At 48.5% G+C, this 13,509-nt stretch overlaps 1 long non-coding RNA gene across 1 annotated transcript; it reads left to right on the forward strand.

The window, feature by feature from the left end:
• The first annotated feature begins 1,342 nt into the window (after positions 1–1,342).
• LOC133087859 (uncharacterized) lies at positions 1,343–4,011 on the forward strand. Its single transcript, XR_009700461.1, has 3 exons — positions 1,343–1,412; positions 2,754–2,829; positions 3,961–4,011. It is a non-coding gene; the product is annotated as an uncharacterized LOC133087859 (long non-coding RNA).
• Positions 4,012–13,509: the final 9,498 nt, after the last annotated feature.

Below are 13,509 nucleotides of genomic sequence, written 5' to 3' on the forward strand. Positions count from 1 at the left end.
ACACTTAGAGAGTGTTTGGGAGTTCAGTGAGTTTGTAAATACAGTTTTGTATGGGATCCCAAAAGTCTTCATTCTGATGCTTTTGCAAAAATGTTCCTATAAGAGGGTTTCACCTTCAAGGAATTCATGGAAAAGACTCTGACAAGTACAGGTTTCTGGTAACTGACTATACTGCTGAACTGAATGAATAAGCATTTTCAGAACTCTAATGGAAAACTGATGAATTCATAAAAGTGCTAACAAAAGATCAAGATGAAAAAAAAATTAATTACATGGGACTGAGTGAACTGATGAGGATGATTATAATTTTTGTGACTTTCTGTCTGTTTGAATAAAAAAAAAAATCCCACAAGGACTCAGAGGCAAAAAATATACAAATCAATTTCCACTGCAAAGTAAAGGAGCTGTTACAGTGGAGGATTACTGGACTGAATGTCAATATTATGACATAGTATGAGTGTGTTTCGTGTTTGGTAATTGCAATCATTGTTGCTTTTGCTGTGGTCATCCATTTACAATGCTTGGTGTCAGTTTATTTATCTCTTGTAAAAATAAAATACAGTGTGTGTGTGTGTGTGTGTGTGAAAAAAAAGTCTCCATTCTTTCCAATATTTTATGGGTACACACACACAGTTAATAGAGACTCTGAGGAATGGACCTTCCACACTGCAGCTAACCACTGGACTTCCCAGGTCATTTCTTGCCTTCTCGGGCCTCTAAGCAGTGTGGCAGTCAGCCTTTTGGATGCAGGGCTTGCCTCTAGCCTATAGAGAGTCTTTTCTGGACCAGTGGCTCTCCAAATTTCAGTGTGCATCACAGAATGGCCTGAAGGGCCCCTTAAAGCAAAAATTGCTGGCCTTAACCTCCCGAGTATCTGATTCAGCAGGTCTGGGATCATGTGCATTTCTGACAAGTTCCCAGGTGATGTTCCTGCGTCTAGCCTGCAGACAAGACTTTGAGAATCACTGCTCTAGGGCCAGGAGTGCCAATCTTCCTTCCAATTGGGAGGGAAGCATCTAAGGAGACCACTCACATAATTTCTTCTGCAATAAGGAGAACCTGCTTCCTTGTCACTTGCTGTCATCACCTCTCCAAGTAATACTGACTCGATGGCCTAATTCTCAGAGAAATAGAGGCCATCCTGTACAGGAATGTTGGAGGGTGGAAACCTGGCCCCCTGCCAAGGGAGAAAAAAGAGAAGGGACTTCGACCTTTGTTTGTTAGAGCCTAGCTAGGCAAACGGGCACAGAACCTCAGGCCTTTCCCAGCCCTGTGATTTCCCACCTGTGAAATGAATAGGTACCAGCCCTGTCTGCTTCACATAGTTGCTGTAAGGATAAAGAAGAAAGGTGGGTTTAAAGTACCCAGTAAAATGCAAAGCTCTTTATGATTTACAGTCTTATCACAATAAGGTAAGTCAGGGCTGTGTAAAGTCTCCTGGGGAAGAAGGGCAGCACACGTCAGTTTCTGGGTCCCTGTGCTTGTCATCCTGGTAAAGCAGGTGCTCACTTTCCGGAAGGTTTTACCCCTCCTCCCTGTGCACACACAGCCCTCGGCCATCCTCCAGGGCCGCCTGACCTGCGTGTGCGCGGGTGGATTGCTCGAAAGAATGAAGAACAGACCTGCGTTTCCTTTCCTTCCATAGCCTACTCAGGGATCCCCATCGCGCGCCAGGGCTGGGGAGCCCCGAGGCGACAAGTTGGGGAGGAAGCCCGCGTTTCCCGCCCTCGGGGGCCGGGAGACCCCGGGATTTCGCCGCAGCTGGAGAACACGGCGCAGGCCGCTTGGCCGAGCCGCCTAGGGAGGGCCCCTCCAGCGCGGCTCCGCGGAGCCCTGGGGGCTGCGCCGGCTAGTCCAAACATTTTCCAGCACCCCGCGTCAGCCTTGGCCGCAGCCCCTGGCGCGAGCCGGCCGAGTTTTGACCGCCTTGGCCCCGTCTGAACTCTGCGGGCTGCGGCCCAGGGCGGGCCCAGCGCCGCCGCGCCGGGCGCCTCCCCTGACGCCTCCCGGCCGCCCTGGACGGCTTCGCGGGTCCTCCCTGGCCCGCACCGGGTTCCTCCGGCCCGGGCCCTCGCGCCGATCGTCCACGCGTGCGAAAGCCAGAGCTTGGCTTAAGGGTTTGCGGACATGTGCCCGCCCGGGGCTCCTTGCGCGCCTCGCTGCTCCCCGCCGCTCCCGGGGCTGGAAGGGCCCGCTCCCCAAAGGGACGCGCTCCGGGAGCTGCCTCACCGAGACTGCCTGGCGCCGCCCAGGGGTCCACACTGACCGCGGACTCAGTGCCCCTTCGCGTGCGGGCGGGAGCCGAGGGGCAGCGGCAGAACGGAAGAGATGCACGCGGCCGCCCTGATGCCTCCTGGCGCAGAGGTTTAGGGTCGCGGAGCGCCCCTCGGGGCTCCAGACAGGCGGGGTTCCAGACTTTGCGCAGCTGTGTGAACCCGCGCGGCTTCCAGCGGGTTCTGGGTGAGGGCCGAGTTCAGAAGCAGCCCCTGCTTCTCTCTGTATAAGCCGGGTGGGGAAGCTTTTGCCTTGGAGGGCCAGCGCCTGGCCTCAGAAGCTTCTGGGGAGTGAAGGGCCTTTAGATGAGAAACTGCAGACTTGGGTTAAGGATGGGGTCTTGGTTACACCATTTATTTACCAGATGCCCAACCTTGAGAAATCCAATCCAACGGTTTTCTTGATTATAAATAATATAGCTATCATTTGAGTGCTTCTTATTTTCCATATATTATTTTTATCTTCCCAACAATATGCAGGGTAGGTGTTATCCACGTTCTGCAGATGAAGTGGGATCGCATCCAGGCAAAGTGACTTGCCAAGGTTACACCACGGGTAAGTGGGGACCTATGACTTGAAACTGTCTCTGATTCCAGAGACTGTACTGTCTCTGTACGTGAGAATGTTGATGGGATACAGAGAATTTTTCAAACAGTGGTAGATAACATTCTCTTCTGACTGTCCTCAGGCCAGTTCCTGCAGTCTCGGCCGGAGGCATGACCATTCCTCCTCCCTACCTCCACAGCAACACTTCCTTAGGACAGTCGGGGAAGAGGCAGGGGCTCAGAGTAGGGGCCCCTGACAGTTAGCCTTGCCTGCCTCCTGCACCCAGAGCCAGAACCAGAGGGGGCCTTTCCCTCTTCCCGTCCACATCCCTCAATGTCCTTGAGAAGCAAGATGGTTTTCTCTGCTGTGAAGTTTTCTCTCCACCATCAGGTGGGCAAAAGGATTTTCTCCTGTGCTTAGAGGGAGGAAGCAGCCCAAGGTGGTCTGCACAGTAACTCTGGACCCCTCAGAGCCCAGTGTCAGGACCCTTGGGAGTCCAAAAGTGCCTCAATTTCCTCATCTGCTCTCGAGCATTTACTTTGCAGATAAAATGGTTGGAATACTGGGGAGAGAAGGGCCTGGGTGTCAGAGAAATTTGGGTGTTAGTCTTTGGAAAATGAAAAATTTTAATAATAATACTACTGGTCTTGCCTGAGTCCACGAGAGTTGTGGTAAGACTCAAAATGGATACTGGCCACACCAGCCAGGGCTTTGGGAAGTGTGAAGTGCCTCACACATTCACACAAGGCCCTGGGAACAACAGGGATATAGAGATGAATGCCATCTGGGAATCTTCCAGGCTAGCAGGGGAAAGAAAAGTGGCTATACAAATAGTCAAAACATAAGACAATGCATGCAAGTGCTACACAATATAACCCTAGGGTGCCGCCTTACACCCTTTTGGAATGACAAGGGATACGTGTACATCTGGGTAGCCTCTAACGTTCCTCCCCCAACTGCGGGGTGCTCTCTCCTCACAGTAGCTCTAAGGTCCAATCATCTCTTGTCTCCAATGAACCCCCTGCTTGCCATCAAAGTGGGTCTATGGCAGGAATATTTCTCCTTCTGGGGGGAGATTAGTTTCCTATTGCTGCTGTAACAAATTACCACAAATTTAGTGGCTTAAAATGTATCTTACAGTTCTGAAGACTAGAAGTACAAAATCGGTCTCACTGGGCGAAAATCAAGGTGTCAGCAGGATTGTGTTCCTTTTGGAAGCTCTATGGAAGAAGCTGTTTCCTGCTTTTTTCTACCTTTTGGAGGCCACCTGCATTCTGTGACTCATGTCCCCTTCCTCCATCTTCAAAGCCATCAGTGTTTGGCTGGGTGTTTCTCACACTGCATTCACTTCAACCTCTGCTTCCATTGACACGTCTTCTGACTTTGACACTCTTACCTCCTACTTGTAATGACCCTTCCGATTACATTGGGCCCACGTGGGTAATCCAGGATAATCTCTTGAAGATTCTTAATGCAATCACATCAGTAAAGTTCCTCTTGCCATGAACATATTCACAGGTTCCAGGGACTAGGACCTGAACATCTTTGGAGGGGGGCCTCTGGGGGGAAAAAAAACACAAACTAGGGCCTCAGACGACAAAAATTTTTTTCTAAGGAGAAATAGAAAATGTTCAACTCTCTCTTCTTCAATTGAGAAGTAACATAGCAACTTTTCCTATAGATGTGACAAACTTTGAAAAAACTACCTCTCAGTTCCTTACTGTATCCATTTAACATCAGATTCCCTGCTATCAGGGAAGAAGAAATAATAAAGAACAGCAAACACAGACTCCATAGAAAAGAAATGGGGAAAAGCTCAGTAGGTGGGCAAGTTGTAATATGTGCTTCACTGGGAATGGAGGCTACAGCCCTTTGAAATGATCAGCTGCTAACAATTGTTCACAGCTCTTCAGCAGCTCTACTTTGCAATTCTTTGGCACTGTAGATTCCCAAACATTCTTAAAGCATTAATAGAAACCTTGGCTTCTTTTCTTTTCCACAAGTACTACCTGAAAAAAGAAAAAATAATAAAAATGGTGCTGCTCTGATTGAATTGGGCACATGGAGCCCCACAAGCACTCAGTCAGATTCTAGGAACATGGTTTGAAATCTGTTTGGTGAGGTCATTTCTCTGAGTGAAATAACAAGAATAACTTGTTAGAAATTACCACTCAGAGTGCAGTAATAGGGAAAACAACACATTGAAAATTACTCCTTGGCTGCAGAAGCAAGAAACACAATATTCTTCCAAGAATTGGCTCTCATTCTGAGACTTGGTTTCCCCATGTTTGCCATCTAGAATAGGTGCTTCCATGCCATAAATCTTATTTTAGTTACAAGAAGAAAAGGGCCAGTGGGCAATATGTTGAAAAGTACACAGGTCCAGAAACTAGATGGGCTGGCTCTGACCAATTTATTCACTCATATATATATTTATGGAGTCCCTATCATGGGCCCAGGACTGGTTTAGATGCTGGTGGGGGCTTTCACAGTCTGAGGGGAGAATGGGGACTCTGGGTAAACAGGCAGGGAGGTTCTGCATGGGATACCTGCACACACTATTGGACAGGGTTCTACGTGAGAGGTACAGGGAAGGACTGGAAAGCTTTCCAGAGGAAATCGTGTGTGAACCGAGAACTTGAAGACAAGTTAGGAGTTAGCCTGCAGAGATGGGGACTGCAGGGGCTGGGTTCATGGAGCTTGCCAAAGCCAAAAGATGAAGAAGAGAAGGAGAAGAGAGGGGGGTATGTTGGGGAGTAAGCAGGGGCGGATCATGCAGGGCCTTGAGCTCCAACTTTCTCCCAAGAGCTAGAGGAGCCATTACAGGGTCCCAAGTAGGGGACTGACATGGTTTGATTTGCTCCTCGCTAGCAAACTCCGTAACCTTGGACAGTGTACTTTCTCAGTTTTCTCATCGGTGTCTGGCTGATCCCTGAAGTCGTTTCCTGCGCCGACCTTGGAACTTTTGAAGCAGTAAGCGCAGCTGGCCCACAGGCCCATTCCTGGAGCTCTTTGTACACTGGACGTTCCGGGTGGCCTCTGCCCACGCCCCAGGCCTCCCGGGTCTGTGCGACTTCTGAAAATACGAGATTGAGGAGACCTTGCTCAGCATGGAGCCAGATGGACGGTCGGTGGACCGGAGGAGGGGCCGTGGGCCGGCCGGAAAGTGAGAGGCCAGCCGTGTGGCCAAAGGCGGCCGAGGAATCGGCCGGGATTTAAGGAGCGGCTGCTGCGCTGCGTCCCAGCCGTCTGGGAATTCTTCCTAAATCCCCCGCGCGACCGCAGCTTGCTGCCTCTTATCGCGTCCCTGGGGCCTTGGAACAAGGCTGCCCGGCCTGGAGGGCTGAAACTCGCCCATTGTTCTCTCCCGGGACCGCAGAACCACCGCTCCGGATTGGGCGGGCGGCCCACAACGGCCTCCACCGCTGCGGCAGCCGGAAGCGCGACTCGGGCGCGGGGCCAGAGGCGACCTCGGGTCTGCGCAGGCGCAAGCCGAGCCTGCCCGGGAAAGGCGGGCGCGGTCGGAGGGTCTGCGGCCCGCGGCTGCCCTCTAGTGGAAGTTGGGCGCCAGGGCATGGCCACTTGCGTCCAGCGGCGGCCGGCGCTGGCCGCGAGGGGACGGGCAAACCCAAGCCCGGGAGGCCAGCCAAGCGCAGTGTTTTTCCAGGTCCTCGCGGGGCCAGGGGAACCTGCATGTTTGTTTGGTGGGAATGGATTACTGGAAAACTAGACGGAAGGTACCCTGCAAATCGGTATTGTTTGGGAGTCAACAGCCTATAAAGTAAATGTCAGGTGACAGCAGTGCTGGGAACCACCGCCCCCTCCTCCTGGCCTTGGCTGCTCCTTGACCTTGAGCAAGGCTGCGCTGGCAAAACAGCTCTGCTGCTCAGGGGAGGGGGAGGAGGCAGCAGGGGCGTCAAGACTTAGAAGTAAGAACTAGTCTGGCCAGCCCTCAAATTCCACCTCCTGGGTCTGTAAACTGGGGGATACCACCCACTCCTTTGCCCACCCTACAAACATAATATATATGGCCTAGTAACAATTCCGGAAAGGCAAGCTTTCTGCAAGGTGGGGGTGAGGATGGAGGGGTTGCTGGGGACTCACCCAGTCATAACAATGTCTGAAGGGCACCCAACAAGGAGGGCTTAGCTGAGGAGAGTGAACTCCCACAGTAGAATGAGAATTGTGTGCCCTAGTCCACTTAGGGAACCACGCTACATACAGTTCTATTTAAGTTCATCGTTGCTACCTAAGCAGGCTGAGTCCTCCCCTAATTCCTGAGTCTGAGTTGTCCTTGATTTTCTATGGTCCCACCTTGTGCTTGTCTCGAGCAGTCACTTTGGAATGTGTTTTCTCTCCTTGGAGACTTCAAGATTAATCATAAAAAGTGTCACTAGCCTCTGCCCCTGCCCAGTTCCACCTGTATTTCCAGGACTGTGTGCTGGCAAACGGCTTCTTTAGAGCTTCCCCTGCTTTCCACGCTCTCCCAACTCCCAACTCCGTCCCATTGATGGACATCATCCAGTGCCACCAGAAGGGCTCTTAGTGCCTGGAATTTTGGTGGGAAGAGAGCAACTTCAGGCATGAAGGTATGAACTCACAAAGGTTTTGCCACTTTTGCAGAAGTCATGCTTTCCATCCAAGGGCATTTCTTTTCTCTAGTCTCAGAACATTTGCCCTGGCTGCAGATAACTGTGTTTTACTATATAACCCCATCACACCTGCTTCTCCATAGGCTATCAAAGCACCTGGTGATGGAGGTTCCCATAAAGATGCCAGGGACAGAACATGGGTCTGGAAGGCTCACAGCATGACTCTGTATGGTGACACCGATGTTCCATGTTCTTCAAGAAATGTCTAGACTGGGTGACGTCACTGGAGACCTTTTGGCACAAAGCCCCCGGTATAGAGAGGGACAAATTGAGCCCCAGTGAGGGGAATTGACTGGCCTAGGTTACTCAGCAAGCTGGTGGCCGAGCTGGAATTAGATCACAGGTCTGCCACCCAGTTCATTCATTTATCGCACACATTGGTTGAGGACCTGCTATGAGCCGGGCACTGTGCTAGGTGCTAAGGATACAGCTGTGAACAAAAGGAAATGACTGCATAGATCTTGTATCCTCTGGTGTGTATGTATGGAGATTGTGGGTAAACAGACAAATTTATCCCATCATGCCGTGCAGTTAGAAGTGCTATGAAGCTCTGTGCTCTTTTTCCTCTATTCTTGGAGGGAATGGGCTTGAGGCTTGGGAGGAGATGCTCACTCATGCATCCACTTGTTAAATAAATACTGGTGACATCTCACCGTGTGCTGGCTGCTCTGGGGACACACGCACATAAGAGCAGGACCTGCCTTCAAAAGCTGCGCAGTCAACTGGGCAGACAAGACATGCCTCTTAGCATCTTTACATGCACTTCTATAGTTTTTATGCTTATTGTTTTCCTCTCCAGCTCTCTTCCTAAAAAGAGGCTTGTAGAAAACTGAAATGGTGCAAACCCTTTCCCCAGAAGGCATTTCAAATCCAGTTGCTGTTACTGACTTATTGATGGACATCATCCAGTGGCCTGGGGGAGGTGGTGGGCAGCCCAGCCACGGCCTGTAATGAGGAAGACAACCCTGCAGTGAATAATAGGACAAAATCTCCTGACGCTTGCACGATCAAAGCATAGGAGCAGTAGTGTCTCTGGGTTAAGTAGATCAGCAGAGGGGGCTGAGGCACGTAGTGGGCACCTTGGACTTTCTGGGAGGGAGGTCTGGGCTGCGGAGGAACATCCAGCTGGAGAGAGGGTTTCTGTGCCTTATGAGATGCTCTCCAGTGGCTCTTGTCTGTACCTTCCCTGACCGGGGACTTTCCCTCCACCCTCCCTCTCCACCATCCTCACCTCAAGCCTAAAGAGATGGCGTGGGTGAGGCAGGAGGTGAGGAGAAAGGAATACTATAAAGGAGTCAGCTGACACTGGATCCCTGAGCTTAGCCAACACTAAATTCCTTCCTAGGCCTCAGTCTTCCCTTACGTAAAATGAGGAGGTCGGAATATGGTCTCGAACTTCCTTCCCGCTTTCGTAAACTGTATTTCTCTGAAAAGAGGCAGAGAGAATCTATTGTTTAGTCTCCTTGTCCAGTTACTTCTAGGCCAGGGAGCGTGATTGCCACAGCTGTCCTGGGCCCATCCTCAAACGCAGTCTGTGAACCCCCATTTCTCAGGGGGCAGCAGCAGGAGGGCAGGCAGGAGAACTGTATTATTTACTCCCTCACCCTGCCTGGGTTCACTTGCCAGTGGAGAAACCAGCAGCAACCTTAGAGTAATTTTTTTGGGGGGGTGAATTATTATTGGTGTTTTTATCTAAAAAGAATATTTAAAGATATTAATGTTAATGTTTGTGCCTGAAAATATATATGCAGTTCTGGAGTAGAAGACCCTGATGGTATGAGGTGCTCTGGGGAGTTTTGCAGATGTTTATCTCAGTCAAGAAGACCCCCAGGGTCCTCAGCTTGCTTTGGGTACCACACCCCATCCGCTCCTTGTGAAAGTGTGCGTGTGTTTGTGTGCACACACCCTGAGTCAGCCTGCGTTGCGGCCCTTTTGTCTTTCCTCCTCAGTAAGCCAATAGAGGACATAGGTGTATAATTAGAGGAGGAAATATGTCAGTCAGGAAATAACTCATTTTACTAGTGGAAAGTCATTAAAAACCCTTCCTTTTGTTTGTGAGCACAGGGGCCTCTGGGCAGGTAAGGAGTCTCAGAACAGAGTGGGGGAGAAAACCAGAAACTCCCATGTTTGACATAAACCCAAGACTTGAACATGGAACCCAGTGCATGGGTCCACTCAGCCAGAGCATGGAAGTGTGCACACAGCTATGATGGGCACTGCACAGACCAGTGTGATGACATGCCTGGACACACATGTACACTGAGCATCCTCACACATACATTCAGTGTGGAGTAGAGACCCAGTGTTATGGGTTGAACCATGTCCCTCTAAAAGATAACGTCCAGTCCTAACCTTGGGTACCTGTGAATGTGACTTTATTTGCAAATAGAGTCTCTGCAGTGTAAACAGGTTAAGCTGAGGTCACACTGGAGTAGAGTGGGCCCTGATCCAATGTGATTGGTGTCCTTATACAAAGAGGAAAATTTGGACAGAGACATAGAGGGAATATGACTATGTGAAATGGAGGCAGAGATTGGAATGATGCTTCTGTAAGAAAAGGAACACTGGGGCTCCCTCTCTTAGAGACTTGGGAGGATGTGTGGCCCTGCAACACCTTGATTTTGGACTTCTAGCCTCCAGACTGTCAGAAAATAAATTCCTGTTGTTTTAAGGTACCCAGTTGTGGTGCCTTGTTATGGTGGCTCTAGGAAATGAAAGCCCAAGATACGCAGAGTATGTGGTGCATGCCCACACCAGGGATGCACAGCACCTTTGGCACAGGCAGCAAGAGATACCTGGGTTGGATGGCTCCCTCCGGCAGCCTCGCCTTCATCCCCCTTGAGCTCAGTCACCCCAGCGGCCTTAGGACCCCCACTGTCCCCAGAGCAGCCAACATTTATTGTGCACTATCCTCTTTGCTGAACTCTATTCTGAATACTTGAGGTTTATTAATTGAATCTAATGACAACCCTAGGAGTTCTTCCCATTCACAGATGAGGAAACTGAGGCACACAGAGGTTGAATAACTTGCCCACATAAGTGGGGGCAGAGAACTTGGAGTCTGGTGTAGATTTTACTTGTGTCTGCTGCACCTGCAAATGACTCTTTTCTCAGGGTTCTGTTAAGGACCGTGTCCCAAGCATGCCTGGACTGTCTCGTCGCCTGCATTTTGGGCCCTGGGCTGTGATGTCCAAAACTAGACCTCTGGCACAAAGGCTCCCCCTCCACCTCCATCTGTTAGATCTGCAGTGTTCTGTCTGAAGAAGTAAGAGCAGGACAGGGGCAGCATGAGGTAAGAGCTTCCATCGCCTTCCTCCTTGTACTTGTTTTGATTAAAGAATATTTTATTCATTGAGGAATATTTGCATACCATATTATGCACACAGTCGGAGTGTGAAGTTTGATTAGATTTGACAAATAGATCTAGTCACGTAACCACTACTCCAATTAAGAAATGACCATTTCCATCACCACAGAAAGCCTTGTGCACCTTTATAGTCAAAACCCTGTCTCCACCCCAGGCAACCCCTGATCCCATTTCTAGCACCACAGATTAATTTTGCCTGTTCTCCAACTTCATAGACATGGAAATATAGAATATGTGCTTTTTGCGTATATGATTCCTTTTACTCAGTGTAATTTTTTTGAGATTCATGCGTGTGGTTATATATGCCAATAGTTCATTCTTTTGTTTTTCTTTTTTTATTGCTGAGTAGTATTCCATTATTTGGAGGTACCACAATTTGTTTATCCATTCAACTGCTGATAGACATTTAGGTTGTTTACAGTCTTGGATTATTACAAATAAAATTGCTGTGAACATTTGTATATGTCTTTGTGTTAACTTGGGTTTTCATTTCTCTTGGGCAAATGCCTAATAGTTGAAGGACTGGTGTATGTTTAACTTTTTAAGAAACTGAAGAACTCTTTTCCCAAGAGGCTGTACTATTTGACGCTCCCACCAGCAGTGTACGCAAGTTTTAATTGCTCCACATCATCACCAGCACTTCACATTGTCTATTTTTAATATTTTAATGGTTCTATTGGGTATGAAGTGGTGTTTCATTGTGGTTTTAATTTGTATTTCCCTGACCACTATAGATGTTGGCAATCTCTTAATGTGCTTGTTGGATATTTCTTCTTTTGTTAAGTGTTTGTCTTTTGCCAGTTTTAAAATTGGGTTGTTTTTTTATTATTGAGTTGTAAAACTTCATTATAAGTTCTGGACATGAGTCTATGTCAGATATATAAGTTGCGAATATTCTCTCCCAGTCTGTGACTTGCCTTTTCATTTTTAAAGACAATTATTTTGAATTCTTTGTCAGACAGTTTGTAGATGTCCATTTCTTTAGGGCCGGTTACTGCAGCTCTTTTTTGTTCCTTTTGTGGTGTCATGTTTTCCTGATTCCTCTTGATCCTTGTAGCCTTGTGTTAGTGTCTACACGTTTGAAGAAGCAGTCACCTCTTCCAGTCTTTACTGATTACCTTCAGCAGGAAAAGCCCTTCACTACTCAGCCCAGCCAGAGATTCTGGGTAGGCCAGTTAGTGAGGACCACAGCTGGTAGGATAAGCCTGCTCTTGGGGTCCCTGAGTGGGCCTGGTGCCAGGGCAGGACACACAGTTAAGGAAGTAAACACCACATTTATGCCATCCTTGTTTGTATCTCAAGAACAATAGTTATAAGTTCCCTTGGTCCTCTTTTGGTAGACGATGGAGTCTGAATAAACAATAACATAAAGCCAGCTCAAGTTCCTGAGCAGAACTTCTCAGACTCTGCAATCTCAACGGGTCCTCTTTGCTCATCTCTTTATTCTCTCTCTCTCTCTAGTCTGCAGCATACATGCTTTTTGGCAGTCCCTCCAGCTTCATTGTCATGTATCCCAAGGACACATTCATACACCCACAAACACGCAGATACCCTCAAACCACCAGGCTCCATATCAGACACTTGAGAACCTTGGACTAGAAATTGGTGGAGACAAAGAAGACCTAGAAGTGGTTAATCTCCCTATCCCTAGGGAGTGTGTGATTATTGATGGAGACAAAGGTCATTAGGAAGGGGACAGGAGAAACTTTATAAACCAGTAAGGAGAAACACATCTGTCAGCACACATAGGAATAATACTAGGGAAATGGGGGGGCTGTAATAGAAGAAGAGCATCTGGGAACTGGAAGTGTCCCACAAAGTTGTATAGCCTGACTCCTGTTGAGATGCAGGAGATCACCCCAGCTCCCAGTCCTTCCTTGACAAACACCTTGACTTTGTGAGATGAAGCTTGAGGATGAGGAGGAGGTGCTAATTACAGCCTATATTAATGAGGTTTTGTATGACAGTAACACAACTCATACTATCAGGCGAAAGGGGAATATTTTGACTCATGTAACTGAAAAGTCTAGAGGATATGTCTGGTTAGACAAGGCTGGGTTCAGGATGTCCACAATGTCATCAGGGCTTTGTCTATCCCAGGTGCTCTCCTTATGGTGAGCATGGTGGCCACTGATAGTCAAAGGCTCACATCCTACCAGATTAGTAACTCAGGAAGAATAAAGCTTCTTCCCCGATAGTTTTGGCAGAAAAGTCCTATGGAAGGATCTGATTGTCTGGGTTTGAGTCACATGACCATCCCTGATTCAATTACTTTGGCCAAGGGCATGAAGTATTGTGATTGGGCCAGGACAGGTTCTTGTGCACGTCCCTGAAGAAAAGCAGTGACAGTCCCATCCAAACCACTTGGAATGGATTCCCCACAAAAAAGAGAGTTCTTTTACCGGAAGAAGTAGGGAGGTCGGTTCTGGACAGGTAACGCAATAGAAACCCACTACACAGTCCAAATCTTAACTCCATGTGTGATTAGATGAATTAAATTACTTAACCTTGGTGGAAAGACAGTCTCTTCAACAAATGGTGCTGGGAAAACTGGACAGCTACATGCAAAAAAAAAAAAAAAAAGTGAAATTAGATCAGTCCTTAACACCATACACAAAAGTAAGCTCAAAATGGATTAAAGACCTAAATGTGAGACCGGACACTATAAAA

The sequence above is a fragment of the Eubalaena glacialis genome, chromosome 3 (genome assembly GCF_028564815.1).
Source record: "Eubalaena glacialis isolate mEubGla1 chromosome 3, mEubGla1.1.hap2.+ XY, whole genome shotgun sequence".
In the NCBI taxonomy this organism is placed as follows: domain Eukaryota; kingdom Metazoa; phylum Chordata; class Mammalia; order Artiodactyla; family Balaenidae; genus Eubalaena; species Eubalaena glacialis.